Here is a 20781-nt window from a genome sequence, read left to right as displayed (position 1 = left end):
CTTTATGTAATGATTGCTCTTGGCCTGAAGCAATTTAAAAATCCCACTGCCTACACTTGATGTTTAGTATAATGAATGAGGGCAAATGCAAAAAGAATTGTAATAAATAAGCTGAACACTGGAGAATACTGGGTCTAGTCTACAATTAATAGAAGTGCAGTCATCATAGAAAGAGCTCATGTTTATAAAGTACAGTTGCGCTTTATTCTTTTAACAAATCTTTGGGGCAAGTTTGTCTTGAAAGCTGAAGTTCTAAATTCACAAATTTCCCACCTCACTTCTATTTCTGCCGTCCAAATTAATGCATTTAACTAAATGCTATTTTTAACCATAAAGATAATAAGAATAACGACAACAAGAATTTTTTTGAGTGTCTCTCCAGGATGTTGTAAATTAATCGTGCAAGTGCAAGAATTAAACCTCTCCTTCCCTTTAAGCTGCTGGTGGTGTGGTCAAAATCACCCTCAGCTTTGGGTATTCCACTCCTTGCATTCCACACTTACTGCTCAGCTCTGCCCACTGCTCTTCGAAGATTTACCCCTCTTTCTGTCTCTCCCTCTGGTAGTCTTGTCTTAAGATGGTGAATGCCTTTACAGTCACATTTAGTTTTTTTCTTTCCCCCTCCACACGTGTACCTTCAATTATCTTAGTGTTGTTTAGGCCCCTAATTCATTGCAAGAGCTGTGGTGGATTTGACAGTGCTCTGTCTGTCCCATGCTTCTGTAACCCTACTCTTCCATCCATCAGCTTCAGCTTCATCCCAGCAGGGCACAGCCTGTTCACATGTTCAAGAGACCTTCCTAAGAGAGGATATTAAATGTTCAGCTGCACTGTCAGGATGAGAAATCTCCTTTATTAGCATGGTTGGATAACCTTTGGTCTTTCCATGGGTATAAAGCCTAAAACAGAACCTACAGCTGGTGTCAGTGCCAGGCTGTCCCAGGAGAAATCACTTTTTTTTTATTTTGACAGTGTGTTGAGCATTGTTCTACCGTGATTGAGTTTTAACAGTAATTTTTTGTATTCCTTAGAAAGCAAGCAATTGAAAAGCAAAATTTTTCTGTGAGCTTTAACAGTGGAAGAAGGATACCACATTAGTAAGAAGACAGCACATTGCAAATTAATGTAAACCTTCTGGTTTCTCAGCAGTTTCTCGGAATTTTAGTGCTCTGAGTGTATTTGTATGCACAGTTACACTGAGGTTTCTTGAAATATTTAATGCAGTGCTTCAGTCATCATTTATATATTTTTAGACATAATGTGTCTGAGCAGAATAGATTTTTCTATTGACTACACCACTTCAGGTGAAAATATCAACATTTACAGGGAGGATGATATGAGCCATGATTTTTTAACGGGAATTTAGATTTACATAAGAAGAAATATTGAAGTTATGAGGCAGAATAAGTTGATTATTAATTTAAGTCTGGTTCAAATTTTAAAATATAATCTGCTCTTCAGAATAAGAAGCTCTTTGTACTATGTCACAGACAAAACAAATTCTTTTTCCCCCTAAACTTTTTTTTGATGAAATCTTCTGAACTGAAAGAGAGAAGATTTAGATGGGATACAAAGAAGAAATTTTCTATGGCTAAGGGTGGGCAGGCCCTGGCACAGGGTGCCCAGAGCAGCCGTGGCTGCCCCTGGATCCCTGGCAGTGTCCAAGGCCAGGCTGGACACTGGGGCTTGGAGCAGCCTGGGACATGGAAGGTGTCCCTGCCCATGGCAGAGGTGGCACTGAGTGGGCTTTATGGTCCCTTCCAGCCCAAAGCCTTCCAGCTCCTTCAAGGTTCCAACACATGATGGCAGCTATTTTAAATTGCCTAATGCTCTCACAGCTAATTACAATTAGCCTTTTGCTAACTGAAATCCAAGTGAAGCTGATTTATGAAAATTGTGCTTGTCTGTTATTGCTCTGTGGGGAAAAAAAGAAACTAAAGAAAATAGAAGTATGGTCTAATGTCAGGAGAGTACCCAGAACATTCATTAAGTATTCCACTATTAATCACTAAACTCCAATAGGCTGATGGTTCTTTATTCCCCCTGTTCATTGTTGAACTGGAGATGATTTTGCTTTAGCTGACATGCAGTAACAAGTCCTGTCTTCCCTTCCTCTGCTGGCCTGTCTCCAGGGGTTGCCTGTCACTGCTGTGCTGAGGATCTACAGCTGGACATAGCACTCCAGGGGTGTCTCCAGGGTTGGGCACAGGGGCAGGATCACTCAGTTCATTCATCAGCTTTGATTGGAGATTCCCTTCTTATCAGGGTTTAAAAAATTTTTTCAACCAGTTCTTACCATTTTCTATAATTAATTTCTCTAATGAACTGTACTTGCTAAGTAGGAAGGTGTCCACTGCACCGATTTTTAGAGCCCTTTTGATTAAGAGCCACATCTAAACCCCTTTAAAATTAATAGGGAGTCATAAGATCATAGAATTATTTAATGGTTTAGGTTGGGCTGGAAGGGACCAAAAAGCCCATCCAGTGCCACCCCTGCCATGGACAGGGACACTTTCCACTGTCCCAGGCTGCTCCAAGCCCCAGTGTCCAGCCTGGCCTTGGGCACTGCTAGGGATCCAGGGGCAGCCACAGCTGCTCTGGGCACCCTGTGCCAGCCCTGCCCACCCTGCCAGGGAACAATTCCTGCCCCAGATCCCATCCAGCCCTGCCCTCTGGCAGTGAGAGCCATTCCCCCTTGTCAGGGTGCTCCCGTTCCTGAGGAATTGTCTTTCTCTGGGTTCCCTGCAGGTCCTGCAGGCACTCGAAGTCCATTAAATTTTCATCAGACCTTAAAGCATAAATGCTTGCTTTCTACAGAGGCAAATTTTTTGGAGGAAGGTGGACAGATCTGATCAGCCAAGAATCTGGACGTGTCACTCTTGAGGTTGTTGATGTTGCAGCTATGCTCAGGTTAGTCATGAATTTGAAGGGCAGGATCATTGTGAGGGGATTTAATGAGATAATTCGGTCTTTCTGCTATGGATGAGAACATGGTTGTTTAGCAGGTGTTTCCTGGGATTTCTGAGCCAGGCTCCCACTGATGAGGAAGCACTTGGAATGCCCTCTCCCAGTTTGTATGACTACAAAAATTCATCAAGATTAAGTTACACTTGGAGTAAAATAAACTTAAACCCAGCCAAGGAGAAACTCAGGGTCTGTTATTTCAAATGTGGAATCCCTAAAAATTGTCTTTGACTTGGATTTAAGGAAAAGAAGTTTGAAACTTTTATTTCAGGGTAAATGGTCAATGTATTAAAATTTCAGTCTTTTTTTTTTCATATTATATCCATTTATCTAAATAATAAGTATCTGTTTTGCATGACAGTTACATATTGTGATATCAGAATTTAAGCTGTAATAGAGAAGTCAAAACAATCTGTTTAAATAATTAAATGTGGACTTCACTTAACATATAATAAAACATTCTTCTATTCAGGTGACCTCCCATGACTGTTTTTTTAACAAATCAGAATTTATAATTTTATCAAGACCAGATCAAGGTTCAGTGATTAAAAAGACCAGGTGACTTCATAGCATCAGAAACAGCCAGGCTTGCTTATCCCCATTACTGAAATTTGAACACAATTCTGTGTGAATTAAGTATGGATTAATATTTTAAACACAGAGTATTTGCTCACTTCTACCTCTAAAGATAAATGAAATTAAGACACTGTGTGAGACTGGCTTTATGATAAAAGTATATGGGCTTTATGAACCACGTAGTTCTTGAATAAATTCTCTCTGCATTCGTATTCCAGGTGTTAATATAATGGAACCACTTGAATCACAAGTGTGGTCTTTCTACAAGTAAAATAATTAAAGAGTTTGAAAACTAGGCCTAATAAATCATTATAGCAAGTTAATTTCAATTAACATTATAAATGCAACTATTTTAGTAAGTAATTGACATCTGATTAGCATGTTGCTGGGTTTAGCTATTTAGATATTAATCAAACTTCCAAACCTTGCTTACAAAATCACTTAAAGACATGTACATAATTTCCCTTTATTTACATTGTAACTAAACTTACCTTTTACATGTGTTTGCTCAGGGCCACAACTTCGAGCATATGCTGAGATTATTATTTATTAATTATAGTCAAAATTGCCGATATGATTCAAAAGTCCATGGGGCAGCACTTCTGCCTTTTTGATATACTCTGTGTAATCTCAGCCATTGCAGAGGTTTCTTGGCTCTGTGGGTGTCAGCTCACAGAGCTGCTTGATTTTGTGTCTGAATCTGAGCAAAAGAGCAGCTTCGTTTGGAAAAAATAAATGAAACTAATTTGTTAGCAGCTTTTCTTTGAAAAATGAATGAAACTAATTTGTAAAAAAATACAGCAATGAGTCCTTCTGATGAAAAAGGTAATAAAAATGCAAGGCATGAAAGCATATTTTGTGCTGAGATCCAGTTAGTTTGTGCTTGAGCAGACTAAATTAAATACTATAAATTCTGCCTATGTAATGTAAATACTAGGAGTTAAATCTGACTAAAATATCAAGCTAAAAAGGAGAAGCTACCTTTAAATTTAATCTCTTGCATTTGAAATAATTTGCTCTAACTGAATTGATGTTTGGTCACTTATGTACACTTGTAATCATTAAATATATGTGAAATATGAAGAAAACTTGCTTTAAAGACTGTCACAAAAGTGCTTCAGTAACAGAAGAAAAGATTGTTGCTTCTTACATTGGCTATTAATCAGAAGGAAAAACCTTGAACTATGGGGAAATGAGTAATTTATCTGATGGGATGATGAGTAAAAATATCAAATATCTTTTGTCAGAGAATTTGCTCTCCTGGGACACCCAGTGCAGTTAACTGATTGACAGAGTATGGCCTGAGAGGGCACAGTGCAAAGGTGAGGATCCTGCTTTGTGCACTCATCAGAAATGGAGAGCGGGAGCTTCAGCCATTCCTAAGGAAGATCTGCAGCCCTCCATGGGGAAGAGTTCACACAGGAACTTTAAATATGACTTTTTATTTGATAGTGTTTCATTTTTCCACTCCTGTCCCTGACTGGCATGAGTGTCTCCGCACCAAAAGGCTCCTTTGAGGAAGATAAGGGCACAGTTCATCCCTCTGCAGGAATTCTACTTAGGAGACTGACTCAAAGTGCTTTGGCAGCCCTTTGAAGCCATTGAGGAGTCAGAGCTCCACATCCAGGGAAGGCAGAATGTGGAAGGTCATTGGGAAAAACTTGGAAGTGCTTTTAGAATCTTGAGAGTCTCTATTGGGAGCCTGACAAAATTTATTTTGTTGTGAAAACAGTACTGCCCAGGGTATGGCTGTGCTGGCTCTGCTGGGGGCTTTCCTAAGGCATTGGGAAGTTTGGTCCCTCTCAAACCCATCCTGACAGAGGGTTCCCTGCATCCCATGACCCCTGAAAGCAATGAAAATAGCCGAGGAGTGCTATAGAACGTTCAGCCCCCATAAGACCACACCCCAGGTTATTGCCCGAATTGCCACTTCAGATCTGGCTGAGCCCCAGGTTATTGCCCGAATTGCCACTTCAGATCTGGCTGAGGAGGGGCAGCACCTCTTCCCTCAGCAAAGAAACCAAATTTACCCCATTTGAATTATTTACAGTGAAACACTTCCCACATGTCATCTTTTATTGGCAGCATTTACAGAAAAATTCAAGAATTTCCCTTGGCTGAACAAATCTCTATTCTTTTGCATAAATAAACAAAAAATAATTTCAAAATTTGAATGAAATGGGAAATGGAGATTGCCCAGGCAGTAAGCAAAAGCAAGCTACAGCCTCAAGCACATTTATAATTAGGCAAGTTACAAACAGTTCAGTAATGAAAATGATAATAGAAATTCTGACAGGTCCTGTACTGGAGAGAGCTTGTGGCCACCACTGTAATAAATTAACAGAGATCTATTTGATTTTTTGTTAAAAGTGAGAAGGCCCAAGAGTTTCATGTTACTTCATTTAGTGCTTGGTGAGGCTGTTTGTATGAGACTTTCCCCTACACTTTAAATCACTTATTGCTGCTTTGGCATCATCTGTTTGATTCCATTAGATTCATTAGCTTTTCTAAAGAACATTGCTCTGTGGAAATAAGCTGAAACAGCTGTCCTGTGTAATTTTGTTATTGCTTTAATTTACTCAGAATTCTGTTTTAACACTCCAGCTGTCAAATATAAATACTCAATATAAAAGCACTTTCTACCTCAGTATTCTTATGTGTACAGTTTGAGAGAAGATGGCTGAGAAACTAAACATTTTTAAGGCTTGCTTTGTTATTTTCTAGGATATTTCTTGGAGCTGCTCGAAGTAGCAGATAGCACTTCTGAAAATGCCAGCAGTGGAGCTCTACGCTGTGGGGTAAGTTCTGCTCCTCTGCCAAACTGCTTCTCTCACACCGTGAAACATCTGTCAATCTCCAAGCCTAGCTGCCTTCTGTCTAGCACCACTTGTTCCCAATTAGATCATGGCCAAATTGGGGTCAGAAGATCTAGACATGTGGTGTGTTGATTTCCTCAGAGTCTTTTTTTATTTCCTCCAGGAATTTGGGATCAGGTTACACTGAGTATCCCGGTGCAGCTGCAGACCTGCTGCTGGAAATGGGTGAGTCCATTTGTGACGCTCCTTTGAATTGCTAACTGAATCCTTTATGCGTTGTAGTGTCTATTCCTGTTGCTTTCAAGAACACAGAATTGCTTTTTTTTTTGGTCCCACCCAGACCATCCAGTGAAAAAGTCCAAGGATCTCCCGTTGTTGTTTAATACTGATAGAAGTACAAAACTGCAGAGCAGGGTATAACGACAACTGATCTGGCAGCAGTTCAGGCTCAGTATCTCTCACAGAAGTTGATTGAGCCATGCCAACCTAAAACTTCACTCTTTGTTACCAATATCTTAGAAATACAGCTACAGAAGGGTTAAATCCATGAACGACTGTTTGTTTTTTTCAGGGTGGAGAGAGAGGAGCAAGAGGAAAGAGATTATTATCTTTCATCTTTGCTTCTGTTCTGATGTCTTTAGTGAAATGAGGCAATCTTCTTAAATGGGATTTTAGGGTGAGATCTAGTGTAGCATTTTACAACTGCCAGAGGGCAGGGCTGGATGGGATCTGGGGCAGGAATTGTTCCCTGGCAGGGTGGGCAGGCCCTGGCACAGGGTGCCCAGAGCAGCTGTGGCTGCCCCTGGATCCCTGGCAGTGCCCAAGGCCAGGCTGGACATTGGGGCTTGGAGTAGCCTGGGACAGTGGGAGGTGTCCCATGGGCATGGCAGGAGATGAAATGAAATAACCTTTAATGTTCCTTCCAGCCCAAACCATCCTGGAATTCAGTGATTATCCACATGGAATGATTTCCCCAGCTTTTTTTCTGCCAACTCGTAGCATTTGCCTGTAGAGATTTGCCTGTAGACTTTGCAAACGCAGAACGTCCATTGCCTTCTTTCCTACAGGCAGATCAAATAGTATTTTATTGGAAAAAAATGCCAATTTGAGTACAATCAGGCAGTTGTTGTGCTTCAAGTTGTTGTGTAGTCTGAAGGGAGGTAGTGGAAGTTCTGGAATGCTACTCTAGAAAAGATAGTCAGTTCTCTGTCCTGGAGGGATTTGCTCTCAAACACTGTTACCTCCATTACCTGAGTTTTAACCTATTTGTTTTCTATTATTTAATTCAAAATAAGTAAATTTTTTTAAACAGTCATGTGATTTCATGTGCCAAATCCAGTGAATTAGGAATGCTACTGTTGTGCCATCTGATAGATAAATGCATCTCTTTCCAATTAAATTCTTTTAAAAGCTGTTTCTGATATCCCAATGATGCAGAGCACACAGACAGACCTTTTACTTCTCATTGTTAATAAGTCTTTAAATGTTAAACTCTGGATTTCTGCTGTCAAAGGCAAATGTTTGTTTATGTCTTCTCAACAGCTGTCATGTTAGTGACATTCTTTTCTTATTTTTTCTTTTAATTGCCTTTCAAAATATAGTCTTGAAGATGAAAGGCCAGGTACCTTCTTTCAAAGGTCAGGCTTAACTGGCACTGATGCTCATTGCTGTTTTCTGAAATTCAACTCCCTTGTCTCAACAGATGAATATGTTGTCATAGCACAGGTATGCAGCAGATCAAAAATAGTATATTTTGTACTGTTCTGCTCTGAAAGTTTCCAACAGGTTATCTTTTAACACTAATTTACAGCCAGAAGACTCACTTAGTCCAAATATACTCAGAATTAAGGCTAAGTATTTCTAGTGTGGATAATGCAATAATGGATTTGAAGTTTGATGGAGCATTTGCATGGGTATAAATACGTTTTTCCCCTGTTCATTTGTTTCTAAGCACGCAAAGGGTGCCCAGCCTTTGGCTGAAGGCAAAGCCTAGCTTAGGATTCTCTGTTTCATTAGGGATATAATTTTTTTCCTCTGTTTATTCCTCTGCTGCCTGCTAGCAGCTGAACAAGCAGGCAATGGTATAACAGGAAAACAGGCCACTGAGAATTAACTGCGTATGTTACAGTATGGTCCAGTCTTTGCTGTTGGAATAAATGATTAGGAAATCGAGCGGTAAACTATATACTGATTGAACTGCTTTCCTCAGGACTGCTGTTGCTGATAATCCCAATATTCTTTGCAACATTAGTTAATCATCTCCCTTGTTTGAAATAGACTCCTCTCAGATTGTCAAAGGACAAAGTTAAGATATTTAACACTGTAACGGGTCGCTGGTTTGCATTAATTGGGGAATCTGGAGAGTGTTAATTATCAACTTGTATTTGCTGCAAACTCATATGTTTCCAGTCCTTCAGGATTCAGGAAGCATTGATCATGGTATTTTGTCATCACCAGACCAACTGGGGAAAAGCTTAAGCCAGAGATAGCTGCATCTGCTGAACTGAGACTGGAATTTGGTGCCTGCAGCCTTATCCTGCTTAGAAAGGAACCCCTGCACAAAAGGCAGGTGTATGAGAATTCCCTCAGCCATTATATTCCTGAAGAATTCTTGGCCTGAGAGCCTTTCCTTACTTTACTACTACTCACCAGTCTGTTTGGGAAGGACATGATTGCTTACATTATTAATAAGGCTGTATTTAAGCAATTTGTCTACTCACTGGATGCTGGAACCCTGGAAGCTGAGAATTTTAGGCTTTTTGTGCTAACAGACACTGACCCTCAAGAAAACACTAAATTTGACCTGATGTTGTGGAAAAGGCTTCCAAAATTGAGTGGTAGCACTGGGATTTTATGGGTGTGTAGTTTGAATAGAAGTGTGTAATAGCACATGGTGGAAAACATAGAGTTTAAGGTCTTCGAATATAGTAATATATGTAAAGCAGGATGGAGGATTTATAGTGGAGGCTGAATGTGGGAATACACAAGAGCGAGAGTAAGACAGACTTAATTAGCATAACTAGTCTGGTGACCAGGATGCCGTGGCAAGGACAAACAGAACTTCGAGCTTATGAGAAGACGGGATTAAAACCTGCTTAAAAGAAAAGATTCAATCAACCCCCTACAATAAAGATGTTGTATAATGCATGAGTTGCTTGTATGATCTTCTAACCTAATTATTGTAGTAGAAATTATTAACCTCACTGAAATGGTATATAAGACTTGGAAAACCTGAATAAAATCGAATTCTGATCATGAATCAGTCTTCCCATCTCTCCATCAATCACCGATAGCTGAGTCCTTCTTTTTCACCCTCTTCTTCATGGGTCTGGGTGGTATTTTGTAATTGGATAGAAAAATCCACATTGCAGACAACAGGTATTTAGTTATTGAGTTAAAAGTAAAAAAAAAAAAATTAGATGTCCTTTCAGTTTGTGCTTAAATTACCTTGTAAATAGATAAAAGCAGCTCCATTTTTACTTTGTTAGCTAGAACTCACAACTTGTGAGACTGTACTATAGATAAGAATTAATAAACATCTGAGTCCAAACATGAAAATTTGTCTCTTGAGCATTTAATCCTGGATCTAACAAAAAAGAGGATAAAAACCCCACAACTGGACACTTAGAATGGACCTGTCCTTCTTTTCAGATATTTCTAAAACTGCTGCCAAAAATAGCTCAATAGAAATAATTTGTTTTAAAAGATTTTGTTTAAAATAGAGTAATTGGATTTAATTCTTTAGATGGCCTCTTCATCCAAGGTACCAGCAAGGAGTCCCTTTGAGGATAAAAATATGTGTTCAGAAAATTCTTGAGCATCCGTTTCTGGGCACTACACACATCTTTAAGGGTAGTACTTAAAGGATACTTTCACAAAGCCCTTCTCCACATCAGATGTGCTATTAAATCACATCATTATTTTTTCCCCAAAGACTTCAGCATTATACACACATGTATAAACACTAACTTTGATGTTCAATAGGTCACCAAGCTGGGAGATCAAATTCCTTTTGCTCACAAGTTTCAGGTAGCTTTGTAGGTTTTGTACTTTACTGAGGTAGAACATTCACATTTCCAGTGATCTCTGTTAGAACACTTTCACTTTGCTGAAAGAAATGTCCATTAAAAAAATAATCGGCTATTTAAAATATTCTCCAACTGAATAGGATACAACAGAAAAATGGACTATGACTTCATGCTCTGTGACTTCATCTAGTCATAGAGCAATGATAAGTAGAAGATAACAGAAAACAACAGATCCAGAAAAACAACAGATCCACCTAAAGACATCCAGGACTGAATATTTCAGGAGTGTCAGAAGCCCAATTCTATTCTGTATTGGGAGAATGATGCATTTTAGAACGTGTTTGCCTTGGAGAAGGAAGCAACCTGCCCCCAAGAAGCACCTCTCCAGTAGCCAGCACTCATGACACTTCCACTCTTCCTTAGGCATGTTCAAAGACCCAGCAGCAATGTTCTGGCAGCTTTCTGCAATAGATTTTGCTGTGTTGATCTAGGAAATTGATGGGGGAAGTTGGGAGTTGTGGTGACTATGAAGCATTTTCTTCTCGGAAATGTGAAAAATTAAACTATCACATGACTCACTAGGGCTGTATTGGGTTGGTGTGGCAAGGGATTTATTTTGGAGTGGGGGGTACACAGGGAGGGGAGGTACAGGCGTGGCGCTTTTTTTTGTTTTGTTTTGTTTTTTGAGTGAAACCTCCAGAAAACTTTCCCATGTCTGACAGGGCCAATTTCAGCCAGCTCCAACATAGATCCACCCTTGGCCAAGGCGGGGCCCATCAGCAGCTGTGGCAGCACATCTGGAGTAAAGTATTTAAGAACTGGGGAAAATAACCCCTGCAGAACTGAGGCTGGGAGAGAAGAGTGAGAATATATTAGAGATCTTTGCAAGTACCCAAGTCAAAGCAGAATGAGGGGCAGGAATGTCTCAGTTCTCTATTAGGGCAGTGGTTTAAATACTTTTTTTCTTTTCTGCTAAACTTGCATTTTTCTTCTGAAGAACTTTGGATATTTTTTATAAAAAGAGGATCAAGAACCTACTGTTTTTCTTAAGCATTCTTGAAATGCAAAAGATCGAGACAAATTTTGGAGAAAATAAGTAATTTGGGAGTATATTAATGATTCTTTCTAATATAACTGAAACTGCATAGAGGATAATTGACCAGAGATCTAATTATTTTAAATAGTGATGTTTGATGAGTGATGTTCTGGAGAAAAATACTGGAGATTATAACCCAAACTGAACTACTTGGCAATTTATATAACTGGTGTCTGGGAGATGACAGAGACAGCTGGAAAACAAGTTTGTAAAGTTTTATTTTTAAATTATTCTTTTTAATGGCAATTCAGTGAACCAATTAGTATTTAAGGGATTTGAATATGCATTTGATGCTGTATATTCTGAATGTGTAAGATGTTCAAGGACTACATTCACACTTTTATCATGTTTTAGAATATGGTTCATCAAATTGTGGTAGTTTTGCACAAAAAACAAGAAGCTCATAAAATGTTGATAGCTGCAATTGAAGAAAATAAAAATATGTCTGATATTTGCAGTTACAATCTTACTCTGTGACAGTGAAGAACAATTAAAAGATAGGTATCAGCAACATTTTGAACTCTACAAGGAAGATTGTAATTGTACTTGATTCATTATTCATCAAAGAATGAATCTGACAAAAAACCCTTAAAGGTAAGTGCATCTAGCCTGTAAAACCAGACATTCTGATAGTTACTCCATAACCCCTCTACTATACACCTCTTATTATTTATTTGTACTTCTGGTCTAATTTTTAATTTCTCATGTACTCTTCTTCAAAGAATGTAATGATTCGACTCACATGGTGTGTGTAAGATACTCCTCAAAGGTTTTGAAAACCTTGATTTTAAAAACAAGCTCATGCTGCTGGAGGGCAGTTAAATATTCCAGTGACTGCACGGCTCCCTTTATTTTGACAGGAATTGGTCTGGATCTTCATTCCCAGATTCTGTGTGTCACAAGGGGATTGTTCATTCCGCTCATCAGAGGTCAGGACACACACAGGAAGCTTGGAGAGGAGAGGGGCTCCCAGCTCATAAAATTTTCATTCCCAAAGACCTGACAGACAATGGTTTATCAAGTTTTGGATCAGACACCTTCACATTACCATATGACAAAAGCTTTTGTCAGCCATGGTTTGTGCTGCTGTTTCATCAGAGCTCTCCACACTCGCACGTGTTTCTTATATCTGATTTATTTCTGCTGTTATGTTTTAATATTTTTTCTGTAATTGGATCAGATGGGGCAAATACCAAAAGAAGAGGTTTTTATATCAAAAGCACAAATGTCTTTGGCAGTCTGTAGTCAGGAAATGTAGCAGGATCATGGATGTCAGGATTTTGGAAAAGTGTGTGACCAGGGGCAGAATGGTTAGTTCATGTGTAAGTTATTATTGTTCACAGAATCTGTGCTCTGCATGAACTCAAAGACAATTCCCAAACCTGAAAAAGTAGCATCAGCAAAGTATTCCACCTTTTTCACTGGGATCTGATTTTTCTAAACTTCATAATTTAAATTTAGCCATTTGGGTTAAACTGTAAGAGCAATCAAAAGCAACCACAAGGATAAAAATTTAAAATACCAGGAGTGGTTACACTGATGAGTATAGAATTTAGGGATCTTCTCTAGTTTTTGGAAATTTTTAGCCTCTAGGTTACTGTAGCTTTCATTAATAATTTTAAACTAATTAAACCTTTTTTCATGCTTAATTGGAAATCTCTGTTAAAAAAAAAATCATGTGTTTTTAAAATACATACAAGTCATCAAGATGGATAATAATTGCTAATTTAAATGCTTTATTAGCTTGAAACACTTTTAAGGAAGAGGTAATAAATTGCAAATTATGAAGAAAAATTACATCTGTATTATTTGGACAACATTTTTTCATAGGCAGAAAATGCAACAACCAGGATCAGCCAAAGGGAAGGGATAAAGACTACAAAAGGTTGAGATGGCACAAATCCAACAAGGTGAAGCATAAAATAACAATATTTCCAAATTTTCCTCTTTATGTGGTTCAGCTGGTACCCACAATACACTGTGAATTAACCACACAATTTATTTTGTTTGTATTATGCAGAGCCGTGAAAGCAAATTTAATTTTTAAACTCGATCAATTTTCTTTCCTAAATGAGCTGAGGTAGGGTCACCCATCAGTAAACCTCTGTCAAACAAGCTTTTTTTAGACTGTCCAGCTCTGATCTTTAATGGCACCAGTTTGAATTAGACCTTAATGTAATGCCACTTTAAATTAGGGGTTTCAGCCTGAGCATGGCCATAAAGAATAATATCAAGGCAGAGTAAACAGATTTCTATCAAAACAAATCAGTGTAGGTTGGAAATATCAAAGTCACTGATACTTTAGAGGGCTTGGATTTTGTCATGAAATTGGCTGTGTCTGCTCAAACCAAACACAGGAACGTCTTCAGGTGACACAACTATTGTGTGTTTAGCATAATGAATGCAAAGAATGTACAAAGATACTGCCTCATGTTGGCTTGAACAGGTCTCTCCTCTGATTTATGCCCTCATTTCAGGGTTCTAAACCAGGTCCCTTCTGTTCCCCTGCAAGCAGGAGCTGTTACATTACTGTGCTCAGTAAACCTCGAGTAGTTCTCTACCTTTTGCCTCAAATTCCTTCAGCCCATGCAGCACCCCTGTGCTCTGAGAGGCACTTTGGCTATGCCAGATGTCACAGGAATCACTGGGGCTTTCTTAATGTTGTTATTTAGTCCTAGAAAACCTGTTGACATCTTTTTCTTCTCCCAAAATAGCATCTCTATTTCCGGAGGCATGGAAGATGAATGTTTGTGTGCACACATAATCAGATATTGATTTCTGGGCAAAATGTTAGTAAATTACTTATGGAAGAAATAATTTGAAGCACTTTTCCCAGGGATAGTTAATTCTAAGGGATGAGTTATTTATTTTGGAAACCTGTATCTTTATGTAGTGAAATCCAGCAAAGAATGGTTGTGGGTGAGTTTTTTGCCAGATGGCAAAATTTCTCAGCCTGCTCCAAGTCAAGTGTTTATGTGCACTTCCTACTACACACAGCAGGGAAAAACTCTGTGGAACCTGCACTTGGCAGTCAAGGGAGAAATCAGCTGAATTGCCATTTGTCCATCTAAATAGGCCCTGGCAAAATAACCAGAGCTATTCTGAGCTGTCCATTAGATAAAAAAAGAGTAGAAATCAAGGGAAATTAAATTAATGTAATTTTGGACTCAACATCTATTTGGAATTAAAAATACATATAGGATCTGGTGCTTACTATGAAAACAAAATCAATGTGAACATCTAGTTCTTAACTGGATAATTGTCAGTTATGGCACTGCCTTACAGAAGAAGGAGCCAGCTGGTACAGGACTAGACCTGGACCTTCAGCTGCTCAAATCAATCTGGTCCTTTCCACTGACTTGCAGATTGGAAAAAATCCATGACACAAATTGTGGGGGAAGAGGTGAACTTGTCAGCTTCTAGTGGAATTCTTTAATTTTTTTTTCCATTACTATTGAACCCCGTGGAGGATATAAGAGAAGTTCAATACAAAACAAGCTTTATATGGGGGAAAAATTAATGGAGACAATGATAAGAAACAGAAATTATGTCTACAACTCGCTCTTGACTCTGGATCTGGAAAGGTTAGGGTCTGTTTCCCACCATCTTGAGGGCATCCCCATATGCTCCCTTCAGCTCCAGATCTCCTTCTGGGCTGCTGGAACTCCCCAGTGATTTTCTGATTCAGGAGATTAAATCCTACAAGAAAATAATGGTTTTTCTTTCTGAAACTATCATTTATTTTGGCCACATTCAACAATAAGTAAGTCTGATGTCATTAAATGTCTGAAATTAGTAAATACTTTCAGGATCTATATAAACCCTCTAGTCTCAGGATAGTATAAAATTTGGAGGGAAATCTTATTTATGGTTCCACTGGTGAAATCCAGAAGAACCTATTGATTAAACCATTGTCTTGGTTTGAAAAGACAGGTGTCTGTAAGGAAGGCACGAGCCTTCCTTGAAATGGAACATGTAAACTCCCTTGGCTCTCTCTTACTCTGAATTATTATAGCTATGAAATTAAGGGGCTCTCAGGCTAAGATATGGGAATAGGAATAACAGTTCTTTAATAGGAGAATAAAAATAAAAATGCAGTAGTACAAAAAACCACTGACAGTCAGAATACAACTTGACACACTGTTGGTCAGGGTGCTGGCAGCAGTCCAATCAAGTCTTCCTGGAGTGACAGATGTGGTTCTGTTGGACTAGAGATGATCCTGTAGAAGGGTGTAGTTTGCCTCTGAAGGTCCATTGGTGGTGTAGATGGGTCCAGTCTTCATCTGGGAATTCAGTGGAAGCAGGCTGCTTCTGGTAGGTTAAATCTCAAATTTTTATCCAGGTAGGAATGCTTGGCTCCATCCCCTAGGTGGAGCATTTCTCAATAGGATGATGTAATTTCATCAGTCATGCAGTGAGACTTAATGACCCATTAACAGGAAATATGCCCCGGAGAGAGGATGGTTCCTGGAAGAGATAAAGAAAACTGCCCCACCTGGTTTTAACAGCTGGCCCTTTAGAAGAGGATCTCCTCACCAGGAGCTGTGGGTCGTGGAAGATATAAAGAACTGCTCCACCTGGTTTCAACAGATGATAGGTGATAAAATACATACTTCTAGTTTCGTCTTGCATTGCAACATAGGACAATCATATAATTATAGTTTCCATAGTAATATTTAACTTTGCATACTTTGGACCAAGCTGCTTGAGCTGGTGATCTGAGTCAGACAGGGCTTTAAAGTGTTTACAATTTAACTTTTGCCATGCTGAGTTTCAATTAAAAAAAAATTAAAAAAAAAATCCTGAAGGGCTTTCAAGAGAAACAAAAATTGAAAAAAAAAGGAAAAATTAAAGAATGGGGATAGGGGTGGGGAGACAGAAAATTACTGGATGAGAATATGAATTCAATTGACTGTACAGAGAAAACTCATCACGAATAGAATCACAGAAACAGAGAATGGTTTGGATTGGAAGGGACGAAAAAGCCCATCCGGTTCCATCCCTACCATGGCAGGGACACCTCCCACTGTCCCAGGCTGCTCCAAGCCCCAGTGTCCAACCTGGCCTTGGGCACTGCCAGGGATCCAGGGGCAGCCACAGCTGCTCTGGGCACCCTGTGCCAGGGCCTGCCCACCCTCCCAGGGAAGGGAAATTTATCGCAAAAGTCGGGAATACTTTCTAGTGTTACAAAGAAAAAACCAAGCCACCTCATTGTCAGTGTTTCTAATTAATAACAACCTGACTGGTACTGTTTCTTATTACCAGAGGAAAATAAAGCACAAAGCAGTACCGCTATCAGATGGTTATAAAAAGGCTAAAAGAAAACATGAGCAGCATGAGACCTGGCTTTTCACTGATTCCAGTTGTGCTGGATTTCAGGCAGTGTTGCTTTTCCTCAGTAAAACTGAAGTGCCAAATCACTGAGGAAGAAAGAGGAGAAGGAGAGTCAGCAAATTATGTCACCAATGAACTTTGTGTGGAATATGTTAACATTTTGGAGCTGAGATGAATGATTTTATTAAAGATCTGGCAATGCTTAGAAGCATATTTTAGAGCCTAATGTTAATATCTCTTGCAATCTTGAGTCTTCAACTTATATTTGTGCTGTGCTTTGCTGTTCTGTTCTTAAAATAACAGTAACATTTCAGATTATAGAAGTTGATTTATCTCTTTCTTTTTTTTTAAATGGTATTCATATATTAGGAGGGGGAATAGTGAACTCGTATAAAAAATTACTCTACACCTCCTGTGATTTTTATAATTTTCACATTTATAACAGCCAAGGCTCATAATTTCCAGACTACATAAGAATATGGAAAAGCAAACCTGGAGAAGGCAGTAGAAACAAGACTCCAGTCCCTGGCATCTTTTTCCAAGTCTGTGATTTTGCATGACAAATGCCAGAATAAAGTGCCATGTAGAATTGTATGAAATGGTGATGGAGATGTGTCTTTGCAAAATCTCTTTTATATAGCAAAGTTATTAATCCAGCTTTGAATTCTGAATGAGCAACTGATTTTAATGGCTCAGTCTGACAGCAAATTTTTAGTGGTTTATACTAAAGTTGGTGCCCTTTGGTCAAGTTTAGTGACATATAAAGCATTGCCTGAGCACTAAAAATTTTGGAAAACCCCCCTGAGTTTCATATAGGCAGAGAGTTGACTGCAATTTTTTTTTTTTTACTCAAGCTTTCATCTGCTGTTGTTGTTGGGTCCCTTTGCAACTGATTAAGAGGCATTGTACTTAACAGTTATAATGGATTTGAAAAATGGAAAATCTTTTAATAAACACAACCAAGTAAAAGTCAAAATCATAATAGGGTTTTTTCTATGATTTGATAAAAATGCAAGAACCCCAAATAGTATTGCAGAGAAATTCTGAAGGAATTTTTTTTTTTTTTTAATCACAAGGGAAATTTCAGTACTCCAGCCTGTACTGTCTTGTTTCAATCTATTTCTTAATGTTGCATTTAAATTGTCCAGCATTAAATTGCTGATCCCTGGGATCCTTGGCTGATGGGAGTGGTGGTTCAGGAGCATCTATGAAAATTCCCATTACGTGATCCTATTCCTTAAGAATATAAGCTAAAAAGGATTAGAAGTATAAAACTGGTCCATATGGCAAGGCTTTGAATTTAGTAATATTTTGCAAAAAATAGGGAGGAATTAAGACTTCCACAGTGTCTGAACAATGCAGAAGTTATTTGATATTATTGTGGATAATTTTATGAACAACTGTAAAAAAACATTCTTCCAAAGTACCAGAACATTGCCCTTTTTTAAAGAAATTATTTTTACAGAAACCTCAGTAATATTTCAACAGGGCATTTTAAACTGTTGTCTTTATAGAAACTTTACAGAAAGTTTAATTTGTCCTAGGACATTTAAAGTTCCCTAATATTTCTATTTATAAAGTTGTGATTCCAATGTTCTTTAATACTTTAATTTAATGAACTTTAATTCTATGTAGTGGTCAGTGTTCACTTCTACATCTTCATCAAGCTGATTTTAGGTTCACAGAATCATTTTTAAAATATTTTTCTTTCAGTATCTGATTTTTGGTTTTGCAATTTCATCCAAATATATTGTCTGTGGAAGTTGGAAGTGAAGAGGTTTTTATTCTTATATTTCCTGCAGACCATTGCACAGTCAAGAGATTTCAGATGACATAGCTTCAGTGCTGGTTTTTGTAGATTTTACCAGAAGAAGGTCAAGCTGAACATCAGGCAGAATTTTCTCTGGTAAGGAGTTAGAAAAAGTCTTGCTGGTGCATATTTAATAATAGAGGAAAGATCAGATTTATGTCAATATCAGGATTGATGGATTCAGTTGGAAATTCCTCAAGTAAAAGGAAATTGTTACTGAAACATGTTTTGAGTTCAACTCCCTATCCATGGAGATAAAGTGCCAGGTAATGTGGGGAGAACTCTAAATTCTGCGGTTTAATTTACTGGTTTTAATATACCAAGCTAAAAGCATTTAATTAATGCCTCTGTAGTTTGTTACATTTCAAAGTAGTGGCTTTTATTGCTGGATATCTCCTGATTTCTCTTTCTCTCTGTACGAACATGCATGGGCTTCCCAGTTACAATTCCTTAGCATAAGAATATTTAAAATACATTCTAAAAATTATATGAAAAAGTAGCAAAGCAGTAGCTTTTCTTCTTCCCATTGAACTGATTTTGGTACAAGAGGTCTCATCAATATTAACCAAATCATAAATTAAGAAGACTTCCTGAGATGTGATACATTCATGTGAAATGAATGTGAAAAAAAGAGGATGTTTCTGCAGTGTCTCTGGTTTCCCAAGTTCCGAAATGCTTTAAATATCTCAAATTGAGTTATCTCACAACTACCATCTGTAAGGAATGAACAGATTTTATTCTTTTTCATGTGTTTTGCAACAGTTCTTCTTTGCCCTTAAAAGTGTCAGAATGTTTTAAGAGGTGAGGAGCCCAGCTCCAGAAGGTTCATGAGTTCACAGGAGGAAATTACTGAGCTGGCCTTGTCAGAGCATGTTCAATTCTTTCTTTTTTTTTTTTTTTTCCAACTCAGTATTCTTTCCTACAGTTGACAGAGAAATATGTCTTCTACTTTTTATAAATTTCAAAGGAATCTTATTCTGTTTCATATTATCACATTGTAGATATTCTCAAAGTCAAAGAAAAATACCACCTGCTTTTCTATTTTTGTATCCCTTTATGAGCATTAATCTAAGCAAACTTCTGTGGCTTTGCTTCTTTTCTGCAATGAGTGGTTGTATCCAGGCCAGTTGAATTAAGAGCCAGAAAGGTTTGTTTGTCGTGCCTCTTGACAGGCATGAGAGAAGCCACCAGCACAGAAATGTGGGGACTAAAAATCCCCTTGGCTGTGCTCAGTTCCATCTGGGATAAGGGCTGTGCTGTGTTAGTCCAGCCCAACTGGGAACATGGCAAGGTGAAGCTGCTGTGGCTCCTGTTGCTGTAAAGCCCAAATTGTAGAATTACAAATGGGTATTTAATTGTTTTAGTATTGAAGAAAAGCAATGTGACTTTTTCAGTACATTAATAATCACTGAATGGTTTGGGTGGGAAGGGATTTAAATCCCATCCAGTCCCACCCCTGCCATGGGCAGGGACACCTCCCACTGTCCCAGGCTGCTCCAAGCCCCAGTGTCCAGCCTGGCCTTGGGCACTGCCAGGGATCCAGGGGCAGCCACAGCTGCTCTGGGCACCCTGTGCCAGGGAACACCTCTAAGGCAACTCATGTAATACAGGGTCTTCCTATGCATAAATTCCTGTGTTTCCTTGATTTCATCATCCTTTTTAAGCAGGAAGTCCTCATTAGGATCACCTGAAGGAGAAAGGGAAGCAACACAGCCAATTCAGAGCCTATGTCTCTCATCATTTGCACTGGAAATCGTAAAAATAAATCACCTTTTAAAATGGTGAATACAGATTATGGATATGAGATTTGTAATCTCCCAGAGAGCTCTGGGGAGCAACATCAGGCAAGCAGCAGGACAAATTTATGAGCACTCTCAGAATAGAATGTACCATCATTAACCTGATTTAAAAATGTACATGGAGGTCTGATAACATGAAGAATGTGGGTTAATTATCTAGGGATACATAGGTGGTGTTTCCTTTGAAAAGCAGGGTGCCTTAGAACTATTGTTTTTGAGGACCTGGAAAAGTTCTGAAAAAAACATATAACAGTTATTATTAGAAGATGAAGTATAATGGTTTTGCAGACTGCTTGAAGAAAGCTGAAGAATGTGCACCATAATACAATTCAAATGTTTTGTAAACAAACTTATTATC

The sequence above is a fragment of the Sylvia atricapilla genome, chromosome 12, assembly GCF_009819655.1.
Source record: "Sylvia atricapilla isolate bSylAtr1 chromosome 12, bSylAtr1.pri, whole genome shotgun sequence".
Classification (NCBI taxonomy): Eukaryota; Metazoa; Chordata; class Aves; order Passeriformes; family Sylviidae; genus Sylvia; species Sylvia atricapilla.
The sequence above is the reverse complement of the archived record's forward strand: the minus strand, read 5'-3'. Positions refer to the sequence as shown.